This window comes from Sminthopsis crassicaudata, chromosome 6 (genome assembly GCF_048593235.1).
Source record: "Sminthopsis crassicaudata isolate SCR6 chromosome 6, ASM4859323v1, whole genome shotgun sequence".
Taxonomy (NCBI): domain Eukaryota; kingdom Metazoa; phylum Chordata; class Mammalia; order Dasyuromorphia; family Dasyuridae; genus Sminthopsis; species Sminthopsis crassicaudata.
The window spans coordinates 7,351,993-7,362,977 of NC_133622.1; the positions used below are offsets into that span (position 1 = coordinate 7,351,993).

General features: G+C 36.5%; 1 protein-coding gene across 1 annotated transcript in view; it reads left to right on the top strand.

Annotated features, from left to right (window-relative positions):
* Positions 1 to 10,745: 10,745 nt before the first annotated feature.
* The window catches only part of CC2D2A (coiled-coil and C2 domain containing 2A), a 118,527-nt gene continuing 118,287 nt past the window's right edge, over positions 10,746 to 10,985 (top strand). The window contains exon 1 of the mRNA XM_074274509.1: positions 10,746 to 10,823. The gene's annotated coding sequence lies outside the window, so the exon portion shown is untranslated. The remainder of the gene's footprint in view (positions 10,824 to 10,985) is intronic.

Below are 10,985 nucleotides of genomic sequence, written 5' to 3' on the forward strand. Positions count from 1 at the left end.
TAAATGTACAAAATATATTCGATAGGCCATAAACTGTTTAAGTACAGAGAATGCTCTCCACTTGGGAATGTAGGTCAAAGTATGCAAACATATATGATATTCCATTTTTTCATATAAACTGAGGATATGGACCATTGGAAATTTGTAACTCTCTTGAGGGATGGCACTATAGTCTCAGACCTCTGCACTAGGAATTGTACATTCTGAATAAAATTCCACTTTTAAATGCTCATTAATTATGAAACCAATGCTATTATTAAATACTTAGAACCCATCAATTAAAATAAATAAAACAATCCATGGTCCTGAAATGATATGCAGACAATAAAGATTACAAAGTCTTCTATTATGGATTCTTTGAAAATAGGGAATAGCTAACTTAATGATGATAGATAGATAGACAGAGACAGATAAATAGATTGATAGATAGCTGGGTAGATAGATAGACAGATAGATAGATAGATAGATAGATAGATAGATAGATAGATAGATAGATAGATAGATGAGAACACAAAGAACCTAGCACAGTATTAGATAAATGGATAAATAGACAGACAGATGACAGGCAATGAAACAGAAAATTTATTTTTCCTTCACTATGTGCTAGATGTTGAACTAAGTACTGGGAAAACAAATACAAGGAAACAATACAGTTCCTCTCCTCAGGAAGACAATGTATAAAGCCATGCTGGAAAAAGGAAGAAAGTAATCAGATTTGGGCATAACATAAACTATGAATTATAGGCGTGGATCCAAACAAAATAAGACAAAAAACTCACCTCTCAGAGTAGGAGACCCCCTTGAATAAGCTCAAAGTTTTTCAAGGAATGAAAGATGGTCAGGAAGATGGAAAGACAGAAGGAAGAGAATGAGGATCAGACCTCTGAAGACTGTGTTTTCACCAAAGGTAACTGAATTACCTTGCTTATTATTACATTACTACATTCAGACTTAATTTTGAAGAGGTTTAGAATGAAATATGTCACAATATATCAATTCATACACTAGATTAACATCACAGCTAATAGCAATTGTGAAACTATTTTCCACTCTGACTTTTTAAGTAGTTTAGCATTCAAAGTCTCAGGTTTCTTTTTCTATATTCTTTATATTCCTATAAGTGACTGATATTTATCTGGCATACAAAAAGCATCAGACTGGTTCTACTATTCACTTAGTATGTAACCTTACACAAATTACACACACACACACACACACACACATATATATATATATATATATATACATACACATATTATATATGTACACATATATAGTATGTGAATACAACTATGTATGTATGGATAGATGGATGGATAGATGGACTTTGGGTACAGCCTATTCACTTTCCTATCATCAAAGAGACATATAACCAGAAAAAAAAAAAAGGGCCCCAAAGCAAACAATAGAAACACAAATAAAATATTGGTATCTGCTAAAAAGTCAACAGTTTTAGAGGAAGGCCTCAGAATGCTGAGTAAGTTCTCATCAGACAATGTGGGAAGAAGGTAGGTAACAGTTGCAGAGGATGCCACATTGCAATCTTCACTATTGCTTGGCCATACCGATGAAATCTGATGCATTGATGGGATCTAATCTAAAGATGATGTGTCCAAAATATTCACCCTCCTTACTGTGCTTTCTTTGATGACCATTCATATTAGTGAGTGTAAGTTAGTTAGTGATAAAAAGAAACAACTAAGAAGCAGGCTTGGTGGAAGACAGAGTCAGCTCAGGAGGAAAAATAAAAATTTGCTTCAGAAAAATCCTAAGTAAGAATCTTGAAGTCACAAAACAGACACCTCACCAAGATTCCCAAAGCCCTAAGTCTGTCTGAGTTGGGCTATTAATTTTTTTCAGAATAAACTCTTCTGACATTGTATATTTGAAAGGGGGGGGGGGAGTCCTGAATCTTGGCTGCTCTGTGTCCCCCTCCCTCTGTCTCCTGTCTGAGTTTGTCTCTGTTCTTTTCCAATTGGATCAGCTCCTTTCTTTACCCAATATGTTTTTTAACTTTGCTTGCCATAAAAGGTTTACTTGGAAGCTGTCACTTTAAAAAAAAAAAAGAAAGAAAGAAAGAGAAATCCACGTCCCCTCCCTTAGCAACAGGCGTTGCTACGCTGGCAGTTTCTGTTATGTGAGCAGCTCCTACAAGTGGGGAAGTGAAGCGGGAGGAAGGCCAGCCCTGCCAGCCGGGGGATCTGGGAGCAGCCTGGGCACAGACACTGCTCCCTCTGCCTCTTGCCTCTGAGCTTAAGAGAGGTGAGCCTTTCCTGGGTCTTGAGTGCAGGTGCCTTCAGGTAAAGACCCCGATTACCGATGTGATCACAGCCAGACCCCCGGGCGCTCAGGCCTGCGGCCGAATTCAGCCTACCCGGGGACTGCAAGCTTAGGCTTTCATGGCTTTTCCAGCCCCCGCTTTAGCTTCCTGGGGGTTTGCTTCTGGAAAGAGAGGGCACCATTCCAAGCCCTGTGATCATGGATACCTAGGGATTAGTGCCAATCTGGTGCCTGATTTGTGGCAGGAAATGCAGGTGGCTATCCTGACTCTCAGCACTGATTCCTAGGCCTCTTTCTGCCTCCTTACTAGCTGTCCAGCTTAATTGTAGCTTGCTGGGAATATTTTAGTATATTGCAAAGTCTCAGGCCTTTTTATCTTCACTTAAGGAGGAGGGATGTTTGATGGGATAACAAACATAAGCCCAGCATACTTGCAGCATTATTTTCCTTGGCAATAACTGGAGCAAGGAGTCTCATAACCATCATGCAAAAGGTTACTCTTGTTATTTTCAAAAGACACAACGATAATATATTAGATCAAGTTTTAAGTGACTTTTTCCTCTGTGGAAGGTATTAGGAAAGTGTATGTATGTGTATATTGTACATTTGTTTGTAGATATTATATAGAACATATATGTACATATACATATGTATATTAGAGGCAACAGTCATATGAATCACTACATATATTTCACTTTGTATATATGTAAATATATACAATGTATTTTACATTGTATATTTACATTAAAACATTAAATACATTGAATTAAATTTACAATGTAAAATGTCTACATAAAGGCATTATTTATTTACATGGATGTGTATATATATATATATATGTATATGTTTTATGTGTTACATTGCATGTATTTGTGTATATTATATATTACATAGAATCCACATGTACACATATGTACACTTAATGCATATTTATAACATCTCCATATAGGTATTAGTTATTTGCATAGATGTATTGTATATATTTACCTATAAAGGGACTGTTTAGTCTATATGGACTGAAGTAGCCTTTTCATTGGGAACTTCTGGGTGAGAAAACTCCCGTCTCAATGTAAAGTCTTCAGAAAGAAAAAAGTCTCAGAGCCTTGCTGAGAATTCTGAGAGATTAAGTGACTTGCTCAGGACCACACAATCAGGATGGGCCAGAGTTAGGACTTAAGCCCAGGCCAGCTTTCTATTCTCTCTACTACACATGTATGAGCATGTGACTTTTATATTCCAGAAAAATTATTTTATTAAATATATTTATGTTATACTTTTGATATCATCCTCAAAATATACTTTTCATGGAATGGAGATGGTATCAGGTTGTCAAAGGCTAAGCCAAAAGAGTGATTGTAGCCAAACTATGAAGTGTTTAATGAAGCACCTACTAGGTGTCAGGCCCTGTGCTAGGACTGGGAATGCTACAGAAAAATGAGAGAGAAAACTTTAAAGAATACATTCTATTGGGAGATGAGGGGGAACAGTCCAGATCTGTGATTTCATTGGTATAAGAAACTCTTTCTGAAGAATCCTCATGCAAATCAGTACTAGTTTTGCAATTTATAGTCTTAGAAAATTGACCAGGGCCCTGAGAAGTTAAGTGACTTGACCAATGTCACACAACCAAGGTATATCAGAAGCAATATTTGAAATTGATTCCAAAAATAGTTGACCTTCTGTCCATCAACTCAAGCTTCCTCTCACAAGGGGACAAAGCATGTAATTGACATAATAATGATAACGTGAAGAGAGTGATTATAATTAGAAAGAGCAGCAAAGATGCTCTATAGAAAATGGCATATGAAGTTCCAAAGAGCTTGTGATGAAGAGAGCCATCTACACCTAGAGAGAGAACAGTGGGAACTGAGTGTGAATCACAACATAGCATTTTCACTCTTTTTGTTGTTGATTGCTTACATCTTGTTTTCTTTCTCATTTTTTTTTCTTTTTGATCTGATTTTTCTTGTGCAGCCCAATAATTTATGAATGTGTATGCAAATATTGAATTTAATCTATATTTTAACATGTTTAACATATATTGGATTATTTGCCATCTAGGGAGAGGGAGGGTTCAATGGAGAGGAAATTTGGAACACAAGGTTTTGCAAGGGTCAATTTTGAAAAGTTTACCCATGCATATGTTTTGAAAATAAATAAAAAATAAATAAAATAAAAAAAAAGAAATTAGATTAGGAAAAAAAAGAAAGAAAGAAAAAGAAAATGGCATATGAGCTGAGCCAATAAAGGATGTGGGGAATGTAGGAGGCAGAAGTAAGCAGAGAGTGCAAACAAAACATAAGCTTGGATACAGAAAATGACACTTTATGTACAGAGAATAGTGAAGCAAATAGGTTAATCAGTTTACAAAATGAGTCACACAAGTGGAAGCCATTGTAAATCACCTGGAAAAATAGGCTGGAGCCAGATTGTGAAGGCTTTAAATGCTAATTTTATATGTATGTTTATATCTTGTTTGAAAGGCAATAGGGAGTCATTGAAAGTTCTCAAGCCGGAGAATGACAAGATGGGACTTGAGTTTTAAGAAGCTTTGCATATGTCCTCTGGGATAGAATGCATGTTTCATGTGTAAACATCAGACTAGCTGAATTGGAAGGCATTTATCATTATGTGGGCTGAAGGATGATAAATTTTGGATCACCTCCTAAGCTATGGAGGAAATAAGTACACTGATGGAATTATAGATCTTTGAATAATTCAAATATTTATGTTATCTAAATATTATTTTGAAGGGTCCAGTCCTGTTGTTTCATTAATATATGGAACTCCCATGATAAAAATATCCCAAGATAAAAGCAAGTGCATATCTTCACAGTAACTTATAGTCTTTAAAAGTTATTTGGGGGAAGAAAAAAAAAAAAGAGTTATTTGGGAAACTGAAAGGCTGTGATTTGCCCATGGACACACTATGTGTCAGAAGTCAGATTAGAACCTAATTCTTTCTGGGTCTTAACCAGCTCTTTATCCACTAGGCTATGCTGCCTCTCCTAATTATATAAACTATTAATTAAAAAATATATATTTAAGATAAGAACTGGATGCTAAACTTTTTCTTTAGAGTTAGTTCCAATCCTTGCTGCTAAATGATATAAAGTTGCAGAAATATTTTTCAAAAGCCTCATCAGTTCAGTGGGTTTTGTTATCTCCTCTATGTCTATAGCACCCCTGAAACTGTTTGGGTGGGGGGAAAGTCATCAGGGATTAGTGAGAAAAGGATAGCTTTGGAAAGAGTTGAGGGAGAAAAATGGTCTGACATTTCCCAGGGTATACCATGAAATCTGGATTGCCATTGTTCAATGAGATATGAATAATGGTTCTATAGCAAGAAATTTACTACCAACTTTAATTTTCTCTCTGAAATATTAAATGTGAAATTATGCATATATAAAAAAGAATTGTGAGACAGTTTTCAGTATAAAAGTAGGTTTCATTTCCCCATCTTCCCCTAAAACATTTTTATGGTTTGATTTTTCCCCTTCTTTTCTCTCTCTCCCACTCCAAATTGGAGGTGGGAGTGGGGGAAAAACATAATTCTTGTAATAAATAAATATAGTCCAGCAAAACAAATTTCTACACTGGCTGTATCCCAAAATGTGTCTTATTTATCTTCTTAAATCGATCATTTGTATTAAGAAGTGAGTGCCTTGCTTCATCATCAGTTTTCTGGAACCATGGCTGACCATGGCATTTATCAGCATTCTCAAGTTTTTCTTCTAACATTGTTTCCTCGGAGATTTCCCTACTGTTCTTCCATTCAGAGGCATGGGAAAAACACTTATAGATTCTATCAACACTTATCCAGACAAGAATGGTCCATATCCAAATTACTTAGGAAATCCCAGCCTTAGACCAATCTAGATTCCATGGAAAAATAGAAAGTATGGTGAATACAAAGGGAAAGGGAACATATGGGAAAATAGATGGGAGGGACTAACTGGGTTATAAGGATCTTTCATTATTGGAATCTTAGCAGCTAGAGGGAAGCAAATCATAGCAAGTGATAGGAGTGCCCTGGCAATGTGTATAATCAAGAGTTGATTATTTTAGAATAAAATTTTCTTTGAAGAAAAGAAAAACACTGTGTACAAATTTTCACAAATGAGATGAACTTTGAGTGGCTTTGAGGCTGGGGCACAATTGTTATTGAATGATACCCAAGGTATTGTGGAAGACTTGTTACCATATTTTAGAATATTTTAGTTCCCCCTACCACTCTTCTTTCATCTCACTTATTTCCTTTTTGAGATTTGTCTTTTCTTTTCTTTTACTAATTTTTATTGATACTTTTTTTTAACATTGCATTTTTATCAGACATCTCCATCCCATTGAATTCTCCCAGCCAACACAGTAACTACTTGTGGGAGGGTAGGTAATATTCTGCATCCCTAGTAGTATACCAAGAGAAAAATAATATATTTAATTATCTGTTCTCTGGAGTCAAGAGTGATTATTACAATTAGCAAAACTGACTTCCTTTTTTTTCAATTACATTATCATAGTCACTGGATCTTCTAGTAATTCTTGAAATCTTGAGCTTCCTTCAAGGATCAATTCATCAGCTCAGGTGCCATCTCCCACAGGAATTTTTTTCTAATCCTGTTAATTTTTTAGTATTCTTTCCTTCCTAAATAATTTTTTTGATTGTTTATGTGTCGTATCCCTCTTTTGCAGTGCATTAGAATGATATGTCCTTGAAAACAAAGATTGTTCTGTTGGGGAGAAAGTTCTTTGTATCCCTGTCCTCTTATATACAGTAGATGCTTAATAAATGTTTGTAGATTAGCTTGTGAACAAAAGCATATCGAATGTAGAGAGCAGCTAATTGCCCCATTTGGGTGAAGCATGAAGGGAGTGAAGTGAAAGGAGGATATGTGAGATTTCAGGGAGTAAGTCTAAACCATCAGTCAAAGAAATATAGATCTCATGCTGGAGCAATAAGAGATCACCCAAAGTTATTGAACAGGAGAGTTTCATGACCAGATGTCTTGACACAAGAAAGACAAATCCAGCAGCAACATGAAGGATAGATTAGAAGGGGAGAGGAAGAAAATGGAAGGAAAGCATTTCAGGCTGATACATAATGGCCAGGTAGATGAATGGATGTTAGAATAATAGTGGAGGAGGGAGGATGGTAGAGATGAAGAAAGGACATTATAACTTAGAGCTCTTAGACAAATTGCCCCCATTTATCAAGGGAGATCAGAGAATGAATTTTATGTTTACATAAGGTAAATGTAATAAGCCCTAAACTGCAGCTTAGCTAGGGTTCTACTGGAAGATGATGAGTTAGACAATGAGATTTCATATTTTTTAATTAATTTTATGATTATAACTTTTTTTGACAAAACACATGCATGGGTAATTTTTTACATTATCCCTTGCACTCACTTCTGTTCTGAATTTTCCCCTCCTTCCCTCCACTCCCTCCCTTAGATGGCAAACAGTCTTGTACATGTTAAATATATTATAGTATCTCTTAGATACAATACATGTGTGCAGAACCGAATTTCTTGTTGCACAGGAAGAATTGGATTCAGAAGGTAAAAATAACCTGGGAAGAAAAACAAAAATGCAAACAGTTTACACTCATTTCCCAGCGTTCCTTCGCTGGGTGTAGCTGATTCTGTCCATCATTGATCAATTGGAATTGGATTAGCTCTTCTCTATGTTGAAGATATCCACTTCCATCAGAATATATCCTCACATAGTATTGTTGTTGAAATGTATAATGATCTCCTGGTTCTGCTCATTTCACTCAGCATCAGTTGATGTAAGTCTGTCCAGGCCTCTCTGTATTCATCCCGCTGGTCATTTCTTACAGAACAATCATATTCCATAACATTCATATACCCAACCATTCTCCAATTGATGGGCATCCATTCATTTCCAGTTTCTGGCCACTACAAAGAGGGCTGCCACAAACATTCTTGCACATACAGGTCCCTTTCCCTTCTTTAAGATCTCTTTGGGATATAAACCCAGGAGTAGCACTGCTGGATCAAAGGGTATGCACAGTTTGATAACTTTTTGGGCATAGTTCCAAATTGCTCTCCAGAATGGTTGGATTCATTCACAACTGCACCAACAATGCATCAGTGTCCCAGTTTTCCCACGTCCCCTACAAGATTCATCATTATTTTTTCCTCTCATCTTAGCCAATCTGACAGGTATGTAAGTGGTGAGATTCTGTATCAAATGCAATTCAGGCTTCCTAAACAACAACAACAAATCCACAATGTCTGATTTCTTTTTTTTTTTTATTTGCTCTTCAGGGACCCAGAAATGAGTCAACAAGAAGAAAAAGTGAAAATTATCTCAGAGGTAAATATTTGGGGACAAAGGGGAGGAGTTTCTGTGTGAAGGAATTACACTAATAATGAACATCTAGTTCTGATTACTCTACTGGGTACAGAATATATTCTCCTTAGGGTTATGCTGGTAAATGTTTAACAACTCACTCTGATGGGGGAGAGGGAGAGGAATGGCCTACTTTTAATCAGTTTTATTTATATTTTCTCCATCAATTTTTTAGTTCAGACAATCAACAAAGTAAGAAGTCAAGCCCTGATTCCAAAGTCTAAATATTCTCACCAAAAATCTAATAATCTTCTAGCCTGTTTGAGCTGGTTCCGGCACCTCTGACTCTACTGAGCATTTGGGAAAAGAGGAAACAATTCTCAATTGTAAAGTGTTTTGAGATATTAGAAGGAGACAGACTGCTGAAGTATATTACTCGTTTTTTTTTTTCAAATAAAAACCAGTCCCTGGGCCTTGAGGAGTTTAAAGTCAATCCAGATGTTAAGAAGTTTATTTCTCCTCATTTCTTGAATATTGAGAGAAAGATACTGTACTTGTTTCATGAGTATGGGCCAGTTAGTTCTCAACTTTAGGCCTAAATTTTCTTATACATAAAATAGGAGGATTGGAATTTAAGGCCCATTCAAATTCTCATGTTCTATGGCTCTGAGGAGGAGAGTCTCCTTCTCCACTGCCTCTTCTTCCTCCTCTTTAGCTCCCCACAAGAAAGTGCCAAAATGTTCCCCCCATTTCAGTTCCCTGATTCTACAGAGACCAAATGTATTCTTTGGCAAGTTTATTGTTCGTTCCATCTTGACACTTCTGCTGTCAACAGTCAGGGTGATTTCCTTATTCACTCCTAGAAAGATTCTTGCCTCTCTCTGAAGCAGCTTCTAGGATTGCAGTGAGGATCAAATGAGATGAAATATTTCAAGAACCATAAAGTGGATGCTTATTATTAATTCTCCAAAACTATAAATTGTCCCCATCAGGCAAGATGGCTGCCCCAGAATCTATCCTGAATAAAAGAACCCGAGCAATTTTGGGGAATCTAGATAAGCACTTGTAGGGCCCAAGGCAAACTGTGAGAAGATTCAATTTCTGTGTATGCACCCTTGACAAGAGGCAACAAGATACAGAGGAAAGACTACTGGCACTGTAGCTACATGGCTGAGGTTCAAAATTTACTGCTAAATTTAACATGTATTTACATACACCCACGTATATGCAGATATACATATATATAAATATATATACATGTATGTTCAATAATAATTCAACAAACATTTATTAAGTGCCTCCAAGGTCCAGGTGCTTTGCTAAAATCTAGGGACACAAAAAGACGCAAAAGGTAGTTTCTCTCCTCAATATCTTACAAAACATGATCTTAGGTGGATTACAACTTCCCAGAGCCTCTGTTTCCCTTTTCTGTAAAATGAAAAGTTTGGAGAAGATAAGTTTGAGGTATAAATCTCTGATCATATTGGGGGGGAGGTGTGAAGAGAGACTGACACAGACAAAGAGAAAAAGCTAGAGGAAGAGACAGAAAGGGAGAGAGGAGGGAGATAGAGGAGGAAGATTGGGAAGGAGGGAAAGGATGGGGGGAGAGAGAGAGAGATGAGAGGAGAGAGAGAGAGAGGAGGAGAGAGAGAGAGGAGAGAGAGAGAGAGAGAAGCAGGGAAAAAACAAAGCTACAGTGCAGCTTTATATAATTGAAAAATATAAGGAATTACAAAATGTCTAGAAAGAAGAGATCATAAAGGTCATGTATTCAAACTCTGCTAGTTTACAGATGAGGAAACTGAGGCTCAGGGGAATGAAGTGAGTCTCTGATGATTCCACATTTAATAAGTGACAGCCAAGATCTGAGCGTTGGTCTCTGGCTCCTAGTTCAGTGTCCTTCATGTTGCGATCCCTGGTGCTAAGGATGGTGATATTGATGGTAATGGGGCAACAGTGATGAGCATGATTTAGGGATCCAAAAGGAATTGTATAACATAATGAAGTAGAGGGCCTGTGCCTTTCTATCTTTGCTGTGATTTTGTTTTTATTTAAAATACAGTTAAGGATCTTTAATTGTTAAATTGTTTTAAATTTGAACAAATAAACCTACAAACACTTCAACATTTTTTTTTGGACAAAGGAGTTTGTCGGAAAATGAAGATGAAGAGGCAGAAAAACTAAAGAAGAAGTTGAAAGTCCAAAAACAAAGAAGAAAGAAACAGGTAGGGTTTATTTTTTTTGTGCCAGTTGTCTTTCTTTTAAAACAAAAGGGGAGTAGAATTTTGCATAAAAGAGCAAAGTAAGGAGCAAGTAAGCAAGTAAGAGCAAGGTAAGGAGATCTGCATTTGAAACTGCTACTGGTGCTTAACAGCTGTGTGATCTTG